At 49.5% G+C, this 17,178-nt stretch overlaps 2 long non-coding RNA genes across 3 annotated transcripts in view; one reads left to right on the top strand and one right to left on the bottom strand.

Moving 5' to 3' along the window:
* LOC108409637 (uncharacterized) overlaps positions 1 to 17,178 on the top strand; it is a 274,470-nt gene that overhangs the window by 38,577 nt on the left and 218,715 nt on the right. The gene's annotated exons all lie outside the window — the stretch shown is intronic.
* Positions 887 to 10,211, bottom strand: LOC140847949 (uncharacterized). The gene is made up of 3 exons (XR_012128295.1): positions 5,669 to 10,211; positions 2,463 to 4,988; positions 887 to 2,226 (listed from the first exon to the last, which is right to left on the bottom strand). It is a non-coding gene; the product is annotated as an uncharacterized lncRNA (long non-coding RNA).

The raw sequence follows: 17,178 nt of genomic DNA, 5'->3' as shown, positions 1-17,178 counted from the left end.
CAAGAAAAAATTGAGAAGCAGAAGAAAATGGACTTGAAAAGTTTCAGCTAACCACAGTAATTAAATAAAAAATGCATTGAAAATGTGAAAGTATAGTGAATGCATTTGAAAATGGTTTCTGGTCTAGCCAAACATAACATTCTATGTTATTTAGTAAAGTGCCTGCATTTTGTTCTAGGTACGTTTGGTATATGGGACTTTTAATGTGTCTTAGATGATTTGCCCTGGGAGAATGTGGTGGTCCAGCGGAACTCCTGGCTCTAACTGGCAGCCCTGATGGGTGTGAGAGAAGCTGTGAACGGGTAGGACACACAATCGAGCCAAGGAGCAAAAACAAAATGGCAAGCTGTTGTTTAGTCTTGGAGTCTGTGCTTCAAGCACCACAACACATGACCAGCACAGCCCACGGTGGGCACAACCTGCCCCCAGGCAGGCACTCCTGGGTCAGCGTGTCCGGCAGCAGGTTTCCTCACCTCTCGGGTTTGGAAGCGTAAGGAGCAGGCTGGGCAGAAGAGCTCTGAGCAGTACATGCACACAGCAGAGGTGGGCACAGGCGTGAGAGAAGGAGGGGAGGAGAGGAGGGCTGGGGACAGACCACCGGGGACACTCCATGTCAGAGAATGGAGGCACCTAGAGAGGTAGGAGAGACGAGGCGGGTGCCGTGCTGCGGAGGCCAAGGCCTCTCCAGCTTCTTGGGGCGGGCATTTGGCAGGGTTGAAAAGTGGAGAGAATCAAGGGCCCCAAAACCCCTCGCCGGGTACAGCTGTTGAGTGGCTGTTGAGGATCCTGAGGATGCAGGGGGTCAGGCTGTCAGAACCGAGGGGAGTGGGGGATGAGGGGGAGGCTCCTGGGAAGTAGGTGGTGGAGTGGGGGGGACAGAGAGATAGAAGAGAGAGAATTCCTCATTTTCGATATTGTAATGGAAATTTTCTTCTAATAAGAAGTTTCAGGAAGGCTAATATTTAGTGAGGCAAAACACACGCACGAGACAGACAAACCCTCCATGTCGGAGCCGCCTGAGGCCCAGCGGGGTGGGCTGGAGGAGAAGGGGCTGCCCCCAGGCGCCGCAGGGCTTGGGGTCTCAGGCGAGCCGGGAGCTGTCCCCTCGCTTCCAGGGCGATTTCCTCCCCACCCTGGTCCCCTGCCTGCTTTCTCAGCCTGCCGGCTCTTGGCTTCGGCCCCGCTCCTGGCCTGTGTTTGCACCTGTTTCTGGTTTGCTGAGATGCTTATGTTTTCGTGCTGGGCGATGCCTGTTCCATCTTCTCCACCTATATTGTGTTTCTCGGCGCTGTGTGTGCACGTGTGTGGAGAGGAGTCGATGGGGGACCCAACTGGGACACTTGGACCACAAACCCCAGGCAAGAACTTTTACAGTGGGTGTCCCGGAGCTTCGTGAGCCCTGGATCTCAGGGGGGCCGTGACCCATGCACCGTTTCCCAACTTCACGAGGCCCGGGGACTTTCTTCACTGTCTCCTACTCTGTGAAGCCCACTTGGGGAGGCTTATAAATGAGATGGTGGAAATGACAGGAGGGAACTTTAGGAATGCCCTGTGAACTGGGTGAACCGAGGCTGGGAGGGGCTGTGTGGCTGCAGGGAGCCTCCTGTGGCTGCGTGGGTACAGAGTACCTGCTCGGGCTCGCCAGGAGGCTGGGCAGCAGAGTGATCCGGGCACGCAGCTGGGCCGCGCCCATCTCACAAGTGCCCTCCTCTGTCCGCCTGCCGAGGACTCTGGGCTCCGCCTGCAGAGTGACAGTGCTGTGTGCCCAAGACGTTTTCAGGGGAGAGGGCACGCGCATGACCACAGTGTGCATGCTCATCCACAGACGGGGCCTGTGAAGCCCGCCTTCCTTGGACAGTGGTGGAGAAGGAGGCATTTGGGCCGTCATTCAGCAACCCACCTATGGAATTCAAATTGTTTATTGGGTTTCTACCGTGTGTTGGAGCACGCAATACCCAGGCAGGATATAAACTGATGTGACAATGAATTAAAAAAGCATTGCAAATCCCACAGAGCTTGGAGTCTGGCAGAGGAGATAAATTAATACACAGCAGAAATGCAGCGCAGTGGGGCCCCAGCACACGAAGGTCAGGGAGGCGTGGGGTGCACAGGAGGGCAGTCCGGGATGGACGCGGGGGACAGAGTGCCGTTCAGGCCGAGGGCCAACGGGAGTTTGTATGAATTCCAGGCGCAGGAGACAGTATTTTTGACGGTCCTCCAACTAATCTGTGGGAGGAAGTGAAAGACGTTGAACGCGGCTGGAGTATGGAGTTCTGGGTGAGGGCCCCGAGGGGGTAGGGGAGTGAGGAGGGGGTAGGCACAGCCCGGATCCTGGGCACTGGGGGTCCTCAGCTGGCCTTCCCCTTCCCTCCCCTGATGCCCCTCCTTCAGAGGGTCAGACCCACCCTGCCGGGCAGGGAGCGTGGGAACGTCCTGGGAGTGAGCGGGCCCTGGAAACGCACCTGGCCTGCTGGAGGGGGTCCGTGCTGGGCGTGGCAGGTCCCCAGGCGGCCTGTCGGGAGGGGTCCATGAGTGGGGTCATGAAGGGGTCATGAAGGGGTCATGAAGGGGACAGGTAAACAGCTCGAGGGCCTGGGGCAGGAGACAGGAGGGAGCCCAGAGAGGCAGCTGCCAGCCGTGGGTGGGAGGGCACAGTGGGGGCCACGGTGCGGTGGGGGCCCCCTTCCCAGATCTGGGCTCTGCATGCGGGCGTCACAGACGTGACCGTCATGGGGTAGAGGGCCCAGCAGCAAGAAGGATTTGATTTGAGTCACCTGAACTCTGGGACCTGGGTCCTTGGAACCTTCTCCTGGCCAAGGACCACCAGGCTGTCTAGCTGGGGACGAGCCTGGAGGTGGTCAGGGTGCCACTCCGCAGAGGGGACAGGCAGGGCCCACTGCTGTCAGCTCTCACCTCTTACGGGGCGCCACCCTGACCTCTCACCTACCCTCTCTGTGCTCTCAGCCTAAGTGTCACCTCTCATGGAAGCCATTCCCAGCCCCCGAAGCAGGTCAGGAACCCCCCCTTGATTCTCATGTCTCCGGGGCTGTCCTCCGGAGCCCTCAGCAGGCTGCGGATGGCTTGCTTCCTCCGCCCAGCAGGGCACTGTGTGAGGGCACAGCTCCGGGTGCATCTTCACTGTGTCGTATGGCGTGGCATCCAGCCCGGGTGCCCGCAGCATCTGCCGAGAGCGTGAAGAAGGGCATGTTTTCCAAGCGTGCAGGACTTTGTTAGGTTCCCGTGACTGCCCTTCCCACAGGCGCTGGCCCTCCCTTCTCGTCTGTGTGTGCATCTGTGTCTAGACTCCTGAGCTCCATCCAAATAAGAAGGGCTGAGGGTGAAGCAAGTCGCAGTCACGCCCCCTCATCCGCACCGTCACCTCTGAGATTTCAGTCGCCTGCGGTTAGCTGAGTTGCGAGCAGGTGGTCAGAAGGTCCGCTGTGCCTGACAGCGTGTCACACGCCTCCGTCCTCCCCCTGCCCAGCTCCTCACGTGCCATCCATCGCCTCCGTCGTCGCCAGGAGATGGAAGTGCAGCGCAGCAAGGCGGTGGGGGGACCACCGTCACGTAGCTTTTGTTACAGAGTACAGTTCCAGTAATTCTATCTTATTACCAGTTATGGCTGCTCATCTCTTACTGTGCCTGATTTATGAAGTCTATCCTAGGCATGTATGTGTAGGAGAAACAGCATATACGGGGTTTGGTACTCTCTGTTGTTTCAGGCACCTGCTGAGGGTCTTGGAACATGTGCCCCCGGATACAGGTTGACTCCTGTACATGTGACATGAGAATCTCAAAAACAGGTCTGCATGCGCCCCTCCATCTGGGGACAGTCGCACTGCAAACACTGAAATGATGAAAACCACAGCTGATGGAGCAGGAAGGAAGGGGGAGCCAGCCGTGCCCGAGGCAACACCACCTTTTGGACGTCACGCTGCCCGCTGCCTGACGTCCTGGCAGTCACGCAAGGCCCAGGCGGAGGGCATGCTAACCGTCCAGGTGCCCGGGCGGTTAGATTCGCCGTGATAAGACAGCAGGCCCGTCAGCTGAGGCCGCGCTCAGGCCGGTGCGGAGCAGCAGGTCCTGCTCTGCAGGCTCCATGTTTCTCCCTGGCATGTGGACGCGCAGGCTTTGATGTTAGAATTTGGGCTCATGAATAACTGATTTACATTTCCCAGACAGCGAATTGTGATCTGACACAAATTTATAAAAGAACTCCAAATGGAGAAAATCTCTTATACAGTCAGTCCTTTGTGGACTTTTTTTTCTTCTTCCTGACTTGAGGAGTTTGTGATTAAAATTTTAATGCAATAATTGAAATCTCAGGGGCTACTTAAAAATAAAACACCATCTTCCTTCCTTCCTCTCCTCTCCGAGATCACGACAGCTGGCAGCTCCTCTGTGGGTGTTTCACGATTGCTTTTCATCTGCCCTGAGCCTCAGATAATGTGGCGAGTCCTCGGTGAGTCCAAGGAAAGTGGGACAGGATGGGACGTGGGAGCGAAGGCAGGGGCCGTGATCTCCAGCCCCCCAGTGATGGCGAGGGCACGTTTTGCACATTGTCTTGCTGGTCCCCAGGTGGTTCTCTTTGCTCCAGGTGCTCGAGGCCTGAATAGGTCATTTTTGGAAATACAGATGAGCTGAGGACAGCTATGAAGATAAGGAGTTTCTAAATATCTTTGTTTCCTCTTGCCTACATCTCGGAGGGCAGATGCCTCGTGGAAAACATGGTGGTTTTTCTGGATCTCACTTTTAGGTCTTTGGGAGAATATGGAGGTCTAGGGAAGTCACAAGTGGGCTGTTGGGAGGCACATCTGGCCCAGCTCGGTGCAGCCTGTCCCCCATTCACTTTGCTCCCTGCAGATTGATGAGTCGGGGTATAGTGGGGGCGTCGGGGCTGAGCTTGCCCTCTGGGCTGGAGGAGAAAATGCCACGGGTATCCAGTCGCCTGGAATCACCTTCCCTGGGCCACAGCGGGAGGTCTGTGCCTGGGGAGGTAAGGAGACAGACAGGGAAGTGGACCAGAGGGCCGGCCCTGGACGCGGCAGCAGGGTGGGGCCCCGGGAACAATGCCCTTGGGGCTCGGCGGTCGCATTGCTTCTGGCAGGAGGCTTGATGGGCTGAGCTACTCTTTGTTTGGAGAAGGAGTTTAGGGAACAGCCCTGGGCTTGCCGTGTGGAATGGAAACATACCCAGAATGAAAAGATTTTGAAACTGGCCCCACTTGAGGTCAGATTTTAAATGGTCACACAGCGTGGGCCAGATGGGCTCCATGCAGAGAAGCAACAGCCGCCCCCATTCCCTATATTATTTTAATAACAGAAAGAATGTATTAGGAATTCCCGGCAAGACCTCCGCCTGGGCCCGGTCCCAGATTCTAACTCATCTGTTCGTGCCTTTTCATACGAGCCTTTTACAAAGAGGCTGTTTTTCTCCCCGAACTCTTCCCGACCAATGAAGGAATCTGAGATCCCCCCTCCTAGCTTTGCTGGTAGGAAGTAAAGAACCCGAGAAGCTGGTGGCTCCACAAGCAGCTGCTAAGAAAATTGCAGGGCCGATTGGAGTGGCCTTTTGTTTGTTAAATTAATTAAGCAAAGGGTCCATTAGACTGAGGGCTCTAATGCCCAACAGCCTTTCTCAGCAAACGCAAATCTAAGCCTATGAATACCTCAAGGTTCTGAAATCAAAGCCCCTAAGTAGGGCCGTGAATAGCAGCTGTCGCATCTCTCGCCTTCCATCTTGCACCACCTTGGGGCGAGGGCTGTGTAATAGCCAACCTGATGCAGCGCCCAGAGCCAGGGAAGCCACGCCCAGCACCCGGGAGGCCACGCCCAGTGCTGGGAAGCCACTCCCAGTGCCCGGAATGCCACTCCCAGCACCCGGGATGCCACGCCCAGCGCCTGGGATGCCACGCCCAGCACCCGGGATGCCACGCCCAGCACCCGGGATGCCACGCCCAGTGCTGGAAAGCCACTCCCAGTGCCCGGGATGCCACGCCCAGCACCTGGGATGCCACAGGGGTACAGAAGCCCGCCAGCTGCTGGTCTCACGGTTCTCCTCCCTCAAGCCCAGCTGCCCCTTCAGGCGGTGCCCTCCGCAGTTGCCCACCTACTTGCCTCTGCTCTTCTTTCCTTGGTGTGAAATTCAGAAGATGACTGGTTATGTCCCTCTTTGATTTGGTATCTTTGGAACAAGTCTACTTGGAGAGCAAATAAATGTAGCGATTTATCATCTGAAGTGGATTTGACCCATCGGACGAGGGTTTCTTTTTAGAACAGCGAGGGCCCTGGCCTGCGCCGTGGACGCCTGAAGCGAGGGCCCTGGGATCTCCCTTTGTCTCTGTCTGTGCAGAGCTGTGGTTTGGCCCCGTGTGCTCAGGGAACGCAGCGACGGGGTGGCCCTGTGGGCTCCGGGGTGTAGGCGTGGGCACGCCACTCCCCTGCTGGCCTCGCACCACCCACATCGCGCTGGTCCTGAAACCAGATTTCTTGGGAAATCTGGAAGTCATTTGTAGTGATTTCTGGAAGGATGTGCTTCTCCAAGCAACCATTCTGGTAGATTTTGCCAAACATCTGATGTACAGAGAAGAACAGGTTGTGATAATAGAAAAATGCCTAGCCAGGGGTCAGTTGGTTCCCCTTTCTATTGATGGCACCCATTATTCTACCAGGCTCCCCAACAGGAAGTTCTGGAATCTTCTCTACCCTTTATAGTCTATTACATGTCATGTCAACCAGCAAACAAGCTTTGGTTTACAAAGTTAATCTATACTCAGCTTCTACTCAAATGATTCTGTCATTATATCATGCTTGCATTCTAGCTAAAAACTCTGATTGGGGTTTTATTTCTCATCTCTCTCCTTCTAAGACACTTTCACCATAAGGTCCATGTGTGCAGGGACCTGACACAACTCCCCCCGCTTCAACTCCAGCCCGGCCCCTTCAACCCATCTCTCTCCAGCCATTCCCAGTGAGAAGCACACCCGCACTTGGACCTCTCCCCTGCCTCCTCCCTGGCCCGTGTTCTCAGCAGCGGGGCTGATTTCTTTCCTGGGCACCACACCCTTTCCTGCATTTGTGACTTTATTCTTCCTCCACTCTTGCCCAGAAACCTTCTTTATTTCCTATTCCTCTGTGCTGTTTCCAGCCCCCTGCAAACTTTAATTCCTCCCCAGTTACTCTGGTGGGTGACCTCTTGAGATTCCAGCCTCTCTTGGAGCCTCCCATCCTGGTGTCCTATCTGTGGCCTCTCTTTATGTAAGTTGGGCCTTTAGGATTCGCTGCTCATCTTCTTGTAGGACCGGGAGCATCTCCTCAGGGACTGACGTTCTCTTTATTTGTAAACGACACCACGCTTATCATGATGCGGGGGCTGTAAGAGCGCTCTACAAGTAAGTTGAATCGAATAGATGAATATGGTTGTAGTTTGGCTGCTTAGAACAGGGCCCAGCAAACATTTGCTGTAAAGGGCCAGATAGTAAATGTTTTCGGCCTGTGGGCCTTACGGTCTCAGTCACAGCTGATCATCTCTCCTGCTGTAGTGCGAGAGCTGCTATAGCCACTACGGAAATCAGGGAATGCAACTGTATTTCAATAAAACTTTATTGATTTGGCCAGCAGGGTGTGTCCTGACTCCCGGGTTGTAGTGTGGTGTTCATGACGCCCACACCAAGAACCCCCTCTGGGTCTCTATTAGTAAACTTAGCTGTAATACTAAAATTTCAAACCCTGGCTTATAGCCGTAAAAGGGAGTGCGTCGTCACTGCCAGGAAGCTGATCAGGGCAGAGAGACACGATGTGTGACCAGGCAGGCTGTGTGTCACACAACTCCAGAGCTGCCACTCAGATGCCCTCCTGAAGAACAAGGTCTTCCTAAGGCAGGTGAATCCTGTGTCTTCCATTGGTAGGAAAGAAATCCACCATTTCTTTGGTTATGTGCTGTGTGCCAGGTAGTTTATATGTTGTCCATAGTTCCGTTAAGCACAACTGCCCTCTGAGGTATGAGTGTTACCATTCCATGTTTCAAAGGGAGAGACTGAGGCACAGGAAGTTAAACAATTTACCCAAGGTCACAGATAGGGTGTGGCGGATCCTTCTTTGATCTTTCTGACACCACAGTTTGTGTTCTTTCTACTCCACCGTCATAGAGTTACTGTCATAATAACTCCGGTGCTGGTGCATGAAAAACCAAACAGAATGTAATGTTCCTGGCAAGGCCGACTGGTGGAGCAAGTTAGTATTTATGCTCTTTGCTGCAGTCTTCCTGTCAACTTTATTAGTTATTGCACTTCTTTTTTAGTCATTAGACCCCACCGGTGGATAACAAGCTTAGATTGTCCAGTAGATCTGTATCTCAGAGATCTTACTTTGGAAAGAATCACCCCTGGGCATAACAATAATTTTACACAGTAATAATTGTACTACAACTGTGGTCTCACTTAAGCTAAAAGGAAATTTGAGTGGTGCTAAAATAATACTTTTTCTCATTTTCCTGTTGTAGTGTTCATCTCTGTTGTGGGAGACCAACATGAACTTCTTGGAGATTTGAACACTGCTCATTTCTTTTCTGCCCTTATAGCCATCCTCAGGGTAAAGTCAGTGATTAAGGGGTGATGATAAAAAGGACTACATGAGCAGTTCAAAATCTTTTTATACCCAGTTGTTTTACTAAGCCTGGAGGGAAGTAGAAATAAAGGGGAACCAAACATACTCATCTTAGGATTTTTAAGGTTTGCGTTCCTAAGGCCAAATTATTGTATTTGCTGTTTGTCCTGTCTTCTGGCCAAACCATGGCATAAGTTCAGATTCTTTCTTTCTTTCTCCCTTGTTTTTTTCTCCTGTCTTTCTTGTTTCTCCTCCTCTCTCCTTTCCTTCTTCTCTTCTCTCCATTTATCTGTCTGTAGGTTTATCTATCTGCATGTCTGCTCATCTGTCTGTCAACTCATCTATCTATTAAAAATCCTAGTGTGTCTGAATATATAAGGAACTGGACTGGTTAGCTCTTTAATTTGGCTTAGTTGGAAGTTTGACCCTGTCTGTCTATAAAGGTAACCTGGGGTAAGTCAGAGCGCCAGGGGCCTTGTTTGCTTTGCAGCTGGATATCTCTGTCTAGCATCTATTTATGCACGTGTCTGACCTCCAGGTTTTAATGGCATCGTATGGGTTGGCTTCTCCTCTGGTGCCACTGAGTCTGTTTTGTCTCTGTTGTGTTTTTCTTTCTAGTCTTTAACATGTTCTGCATCCTCAGTCATAGTTACTGTCCCAGATAAAAGGCCAAAAGCACGTAGATGACTTATCTTTCATAGCTATGTCCATTGTTTGATTAGCCCAACATGCCTATGGCAAACGTTGAGTATTGTTAAGTTGAAGATCCCAGGAGGTGCAGAATGGTGGGAAATGAATCCCATCACCCTCGGTGCCTTTCGTAGTGATTTCCAAGTGACTGGATTAAACAACAAAACAACGTTAAAAAGCATGCCACAACCGTCAGCCACAGAAGTCTGCAAGCCCAGAAATCACTGTCTCCTCCCGGTTCCGACTACTCACTTATGTATTGTACTTTGAACACAAGAAATGCAGGAACTTGCTGGGAGTTGCCTCATTTTGGACCAAGAGGCTTCCAAGGCTTACAGTCCTTTAAGTGAACCTCTGAAAAAGAGCAGGGCTGTAGTGATGAGAGCAAGCTCACCTGTCTGTCTGCACAGCTGCTCATCATTTCTGGCTTTCTGATGTCCAGCTGCAAAGCAAACAAGGCCCCTGGTGCCTGCCTCTCCCCAGGTTATCTCTACAGAGAGAAAGGGCTAAATTTCGAACCAAGCCAAACACATAGCTAATCAGTCCAGTTTATTACATGTTCAGGCATCTGCAAACACCTCCTTATGTTGATTTCATTACAATCACAGTGCCCTCTGACATTGGTTTTTGGTGTTGCGAGAATTAAAGGCTAAAGTGTAAAGGTTTGATCGTATACTGTGGTGAAACCATTGATTGGCTGACTTTACAGCCGTTCTCGACCTTCTCTATCGTTTCTGTTTCCTGCAACAGAGAGTGAGCCACACACCCATTTTCTCAGCTGCATTTGCACTGAGGGTGGCAATGTAACCCCCTTCTAGCTAAAGAAATATTAGTCCTACTGGCTATTGTGAAAAGGAAACCTTTCTGCTTTCCCTGATAAAGGGGATATCTGGGCTGGTGTGACCTTTCTCCTCTCTTTTCCCGTCTTAGATGCAGATAAGATGCCTGGAGCTTCTGTAGCCATTTTGTGACCACGAGTAATTGCAAAGATGAAAAGCCAACATGCTAAGGATGCTAGAGATGGTGGAGAGGCAAGACAGGATGAGCTCAGGTTCTGCAGCTGGACCCACATGAGTTGCAACCAGTCTTTTGACCCCTTTGCTATGTGAGAGGGATAAACCCCTCTTTATTTCAATGCCGTTAGTTGGGTTTTCTGCTACTTGCAGCTGGAGGCATTTTTACCTGATACGATATAGTAGCCCGTCTGTGGTCACTAACACCAGGAGGGGGGTTTCTGACTTTAACCGTGTGCCTCACTTTTGGCTGCACATCACTAGTTTTCTGTTTATGTAATCAGTGAGCATGTCTGTGAAATAGTGAATCTAGCTTCACAGATCTGACCTTTGTGATATTTGTGGCATTTAATGCATTATTCAGTGATTAAAGATGCACACAGACACCTGTGACACTCTCATTGAACTCTTTCTCACTCATTTCTGCAGTAGCTTGTTTATGATGCCCATTCTCCTGTCTCAGCCAAGGGAAAAGCACTAAGTTGTAAAAGCCCTAAAAGTAAGAAGTTTGAATGGAAAATATAACTCACATATCAATGATCGAGTGTTAGTAGCACATACAAACAACAAGAAATTCTGGGCAATTAAAGTCCATAAATCTGCACACTTTCCCCCCAACCAATAATATGTTTTCTCCTGAATCAGGCACATGAGTTCTGGGGTGGATTTCTTGTGTTTGACCTTGCATGGTCTCCTGAAAATCTAGATGAAATGCCATGTTTTAGAGGAAGCAAGAAATTTTCTTTTCTTTCACGTTCTCTGGGCTGGGCAGTAGCTGTTCCTCACCTCTCTCCCTCTAAGGGAAGCACGTCACCCATCGGTTTTTTGTTTTACCGGACAGAGGGAATCTTTATTACTTTTGTTGGGTGTTCCCAGAAGAGTAGTTAAATGTGACTGGCAGGGTAAGCTTAGTCATTAGTTTGGGTCCTAACACCGCCTTCTTTTTTTATATACTTATTTCCCAAAGAACCACAGGCCCAATTCAGAGTTAAAATAATTCCTCTTAATAAGAATGAAATATATTAAGAATAAAATACAAGTCTGGCGAACTATGTGCCTCTTAGATGTCACCCTAAACTGAGAATGTCTGACTGATTTGAATGGGAAGATTTTAAGCGGAGTCGTCATCTCGTTTCCAGAAGGCACCTCCCTCCACATTCGTGTAGGACTGCAGTGGAACTTCTAGAACTTTACCTTGCACCACGAATACTTATTCGTGGGCCTGCCTCCCATTGTGGACAGTGACTCTTTAGAAGGCACGGGCAGGGTTTGATTTATCATCTCTGTATTCCCTGCATTTCCTAGTGTAAGGTTTTACACTCATATGACAACCCATGAATCTTTGCTGAATTGAATTCTATCTATATGGTTGTAGTTTTGCAGTATCTTGATCTTTGAGGTGGGTGACCTCTGAATCACACCCTCAAATGGTGCTTAACTAGGCTCCTGAGACTGTTTTAAGAGTCAATTTGTTAGCATCACTCAGCTCTGATTACTTGGTGTTATGTAATTATGCTGCAATTAAACTAAAAATAAGCAGCATATTTAAATAACTAACAGAATTAAGGCGAGTGGGCGATTCACACAAATGTCCCTGTTCCTCTTTTCTTGGTAGATAAAATTAAGTGCATCATTAGCAAAGGTTGAGTGTTTCCAATATTGACTGGCCCTGCTTGGGCAAGCACACCCCCTGGAAATGTGGTTTGATACGGAAACTAAAATGAGGGCATTCTTTTCCCCATTTTAAATTTGTCTGTAAAAAACATTCCTTTAGATAGTAAATTTAAAGTCTGACTTGATTTTTGAAAAATCAATTATAATTTCTGAAAAGGAAAGCAATAAGGAACTTGTAAAAGTGGCTTTTTCTGGGGAGTTGAATTGGCAGGAGAAAGATGAATTCCCACTGAAAAGTCCCTCTGGGCACTTATATTACTTACTGAAAGATGAATAAATAAATAAATACATTTCAATACAATTTTGAAAAATACCACATTTTTCAATTGTTAAGTTGACTTAACAAGACTTGAACAGCCTGAATCTGGGATTTACTATAAAGTTGGAGTGTTTGAGAGAGTGTGGTGTTGGTATAAGGCGAGACATACAGATTGATGGATGCAGATGTCGACTCCAGAAACACGGGTGCACACCTAGGTGGCCAACTAATTTTTGACAAAGGTATTAAATTAACTTGATTCAACATCTAAATGTCCATGAGGAAAAAAATGAACTTCGACAGTTACATGATACACAAAAAAATCAACTCCAAATGAATCAGACCTAACTGTTAAATCTAAAGCAATAAAACTTGTGGAAGAAAAGATAGAATAAGATCATTGTGGCATTGGTCATGCACAGATTTCTTAGGACACAGCAAGCACAACCCATAAAATAAAAATCTGATGAAATGGACTTTATCCAAATGAAAACTTCTGCTTTTTCAAATTAACACCATTAAGATCACAGAAAGCAAGCAAGACAAAACAGACAAGCAAGATAAAATATATGCAAAGCATACATCTAATAAAGAAATTATACCTAAGAATATGGGCAAAATATTTAAAGACACACTTTGCAAAAAATGGCCAATCAGCACATGAAAAGATGCTTGACGTCAGTAGTCATCAGAGAAATGCAAACTCAAGCCATATGGAAAAGCAAGATATTATCAAGTGTTGATGACGACAAAGAGCAGATCTGTGTGTTGCTCGCTGGAAGGTAAAATTTACTGCTGCTTTGGAGAAGAGGTTGGCTGTTTCTTGTGAACATCGATATACCGTACACCCCAGCAATCCCACTGCTGGGTATTCATGCAAGAGAAATGAAGACGTGTTCCCAGGAAGACTTGTACTTGAACCTGTATTAGTTCCCTACAGCTGCTTTAACAAATTGCTATGAACTGGGTGACTTCAGCAACGGAAATTTGTTCTTACCGCATTAGAGGCTGGACGTCCCAAATCAGGGTGCTGGCAGGGCTCCCACTGAAGGCCGCAGGGGGCTGTCTGTTCCGCGCAGACCACTATAAAGTAATCTGCAGCATAAAGCAAGATTCGTCTTTGTGAATATTTTCACATTCCTGTATTTATTTAAAATAAAGGGTGATTGTAGCATCTAGGGTGGGTGTTGAGTCTATCCATTCACCCCTGGAAAGTGAGGGGATATCTGTTTTTGTCTGCCTAGCACCCCTTCACCCATCCCCTGGAAACAACATCCCCTCCTTTTCTTTCCTTTAGTGATCTGCTCCTTCTCCACTCCAGTCACTTGGTTCGGGGGGCCTCCAATCGTAATGGGCGGCTCACCTGTCACCCCCTCCATTGCCTCCTCCCCCCTCACTGCTTCCCCCTCCTCTGACCCACGGGTGGGAGCACATGGAGACCGTCGGTCCGCAGGAGACGCTAATGACACTGAGCTGGAACAAAGCCCCTCGTGAAGGGAGGCGGAGAGCGCGAACAGCCTGGGAGCATGGAGTCTCTGGGTTTGGACGTCTGCCCATTGTCCCCTCCTGCCCACCCTCTGGTCACTCCTGGTTTCTTGAGCCAGCAAAGCAGTAAAATTTCCCTTTTTGCTAAGTAAGTTAAAGTTAAGCTTCTTCTGGTTCTAACCAAAAGAATCCTAACAAACTACGATTTAAAACAAAAATCTGTTGGTCTTAATCGGGCTGCCTCAGACACCTGCCAGGCTGTTCCTGTGGGTGCATTTGCTGGTCTCCACAGCATTCTCAAGTTGTCCGCGCTCCTAGTACGTGGCACCCTGGACTCCAGAGGCAGCCTGGCCTGGCGCCCTGGGACTCTGACCTTCCCGACCTGGTAAAGGGTGTCAGTCCGAGTGACACGTTTGGGCGGCTGGCTTGCCTGTTGCTGTATGTTGAGCAGGAAGCCAGTGAGTTAAAATGAAACCTGGATTTTTAAATGTAAGTTTCTGTTAAGCCAGGTGAAATGCTTTTGCAAAGAATCATTTCAACCCCAAAACAAGAATTTACATGTATTGCTGTTCAATTCAATTCTGATCTTTTCTTTCTCTTTCCAACATTTTAGAATCCTGCCGAATCCTCATTCTGTCACCTACAAGTACTCTTTGCAGTTTTGTTTCATCTATTAGTTCAATAAGCAGTAAAGTAGAAAACAACTTTTGTGAGTGCGTGCCTGCATGGTTCTGCGGTGCGCCTAAGAGCTCGCCAGGACCTGCTTGACCATCAGTTTGGGAATTTCCCGGGGAGTCAACAGGAAGCCTGTGGATGGCAGCTCTCCACATGCTGCGAGTGACCAGCACTCCCTGTCGTGACCGCCAGGAGACGCTCACTGTCTTTAGCCTTTCGGCGTTTCCTGCACTCCCCAGGGTGTCGTGAAGACCAGCATGTGGCTCCCTGATGGCTGCTTCATGACCTGGGTGCTGTCACTCATCTAAGATGGCTCTGTGCTCCCTGTCTCCTCCTCTCTCTGGACCTTTGGCTTCTTCCAGTTTTAATTTCACCATTCTTGGTGTAGAAGATAGAAACAGGTGAAAATGTAGTTATTTAGTACTCTACACGACCTACGTTGTGAAGCCTGTCTGAGTGCACGTTTCCCGCCTGGGTGGTTGTGGCGGATGAGGCGATGCGGGACCAAGCACCTGGTGCAAAGTAAGACTGCAGTGGGGTTGGACAAAGCCCCAGCCCTGCTTCAGGGCAGAGTGACCCCTGGGGTGGCTGCTGCTGGTAGAGGAGCTTCCGCCGGACAGGAGGGGGCATAACAGCCGTAGGCACATGGGGGTCTTTGCACAGCTTTTTGCTGCCCACACTGTTGTTGCCGTCGGGTGAGCTGATGGACCAGGTTTCAGTTCCTGAGACAAAACCCTCGTCCTGTGGCTGCACAGAGAGAACTCAAGCCTGGGCCTCTGGTACTGGAAGGGTGCCCCGAGGGGCCGCGGGAGCTGCAGGGCATCGCATCCCTGGTCAGATGACTGTGGGAGGGAACTGTTGGCCGCTGGAGGGGTGTGGGATGTGAACCGCGCAACGCTCAGGACAGATGGCTCTGTCTGTCCCTCACTCTAAGAGTCCTTGACCAAACTCATGCACGGCTCCCATGAGCTCAAGGCCCCGTCTCTGGGATGACAGCCCAGCTCCTTTCATGTGCCTGCTCCAGAAAGCTCAGTGCTGCTGAAAGAATTTACTCTTTGTAAACTCTTCCAGCCAAAACCTGACTGTAGGTCCCTGACTTTGCTTTTCTCAGGGCATTTATTTTGGAAAATTTGCAGCTATAAACCATTTCTTTGTTCCTTTGTGATAGATTTTCTGTAACCCAGAAATGGCTTTTTTCAAGGACCTAGATGGCATCCTTTGAAATGTAATCATTAAGAAGGACAGGGTCCTTGCCTCCCAGTCCCCGTGGAAGGCCAGGAGCCCAAGTCCGTGAGCACCTGAGAGCAGACGCAGGCGGCCTGGTGTCGTTGGTCAACCTGCTTCACCGAATGTCCTTCACGCCTTGCCCTGTGTGCACAACAGCACTTCAAAAGGGCTCCTGCCTTCTGTTCCTGTGGAGTTGAGCTCAGTTTATACTGGGGTTTCTCTCCCTCTCTGCAGTAGTCTGGATGAAATCTGTCTTGCCACTTTTAAACAAGTAACCAGTGAATAATTTCTCCTTAAAGAATTTGGAGAAGTAGGGAAGGTTTTGAGAGCAGGGGAAGGACAAGGTGAATGGGGCATTTTAGAGGATCATTTCTGGTTAGATGTCTTTTAGAAGTGGATGCCTTTTAACTATTCTTTTTTGTTGTTTTCATGCATAAGAACTGAAGGAATGCTATTTTTGAATCAAAGAGGGGCAGCTGCCTGGAAGGCCTCTTTCGCTCACTTTTTCCTACTGTTCCATGCACAAAATCTGCTGGAACTTTTGACATTTTGCTCTTCCTTGCCTCTGGATTTTAATGCCAGCAAATTAATATGTAAGATGTTGGCAGAAAATGCCTTTCACAGGACGGAATGATCTTGCATTTTTGGTTAGGAGAACGGGAAAGCAGCAGACACGCTAATTGCTGAATTACAATGAACATTTCTATGCGCCTCTGACTGTCTCAGAGGAATCAAAACAAAACAGAATTAGAGCAGTGAAATCAAGCAACCAGCTTTGCATTCAGACAATAGGTAGAGATAAAAGCCAAACCCTCAACTTCTCTCCAAGTACCAGAAAAAAATGTGACTTCTGTTCCTAAGCGATGGTAATAATTTTCATCTGTGTTCCTCTCATCTTAGTAGTAATTTATAAAAACAGGCATTTCCATGGCAAACACACATACACACCCACAGGCACACCCCGTAATCTCTTACCCCAGATAGAAATAGATGAAAGCTGCCAGGGAACTGGGAATACGGTTTAAACAGTTGCTGTTGAGAATGCTAATATTGTAAGAAAGCAAACTCTTCTTGGGCGGTGGGTGGCCAGAGAAAGGACTTTGACAATGCGAAATGCATTTCGCAGGAAAAATAATCCTCTGGGCTGTGCCAGAGACAGAAAAGTGGATGCAAATTCCTCGTGGAGGAGCCCTGTCTTCTCTGTGTCCTTCTCTCCGTTGCAGCCGTTGCAGCTCCTAGTTCCCTGTTTGCCGTGTTCTATCTGCCTACGGGACCGACCGAGCTGTCCTAGGCACGGTCAGCCAGCCTCGGCTGACCTGGGGCTTGCTTTCCCCTCCGGATTACGTCCCCGCCCACCCTCTGTTATGTGCTCTCCTTCCATTCTTTTGAGCAGCTCTTAGGCATTTGTCAGCGTTTTGGACAGCTCCCTGCATCCCTACGCTCGTTTCTTGAGCTGTTGCTACTGTGCCCTGTGCTTTTCTGATGCACAGACAGGAGGCCTTTCTGAGAAAGTAGTAGGCAGGGGAGTCGACTGGCCAAGGTCGTGACCTTG

Source organism: Manis javanica, chromosome 1 (genome assembly GCF_040802235.1).
Source record: "Manis javanica isolate MJ-LG chromosome 1, MJ_LKY, whole genome shotgun sequence".
NCBI classification, from domain to species: domain Eukaryota; kingdom Metazoa; phylum Chordata; class Mammalia; order Pholidota; family Manidae; genus Manis; species Manis javanica.
The sequence above is the reverse complement of the archived record's forward strand: the minus strand, read 5'-3'. Positions and strand labels throughout refer to the sequence as shown.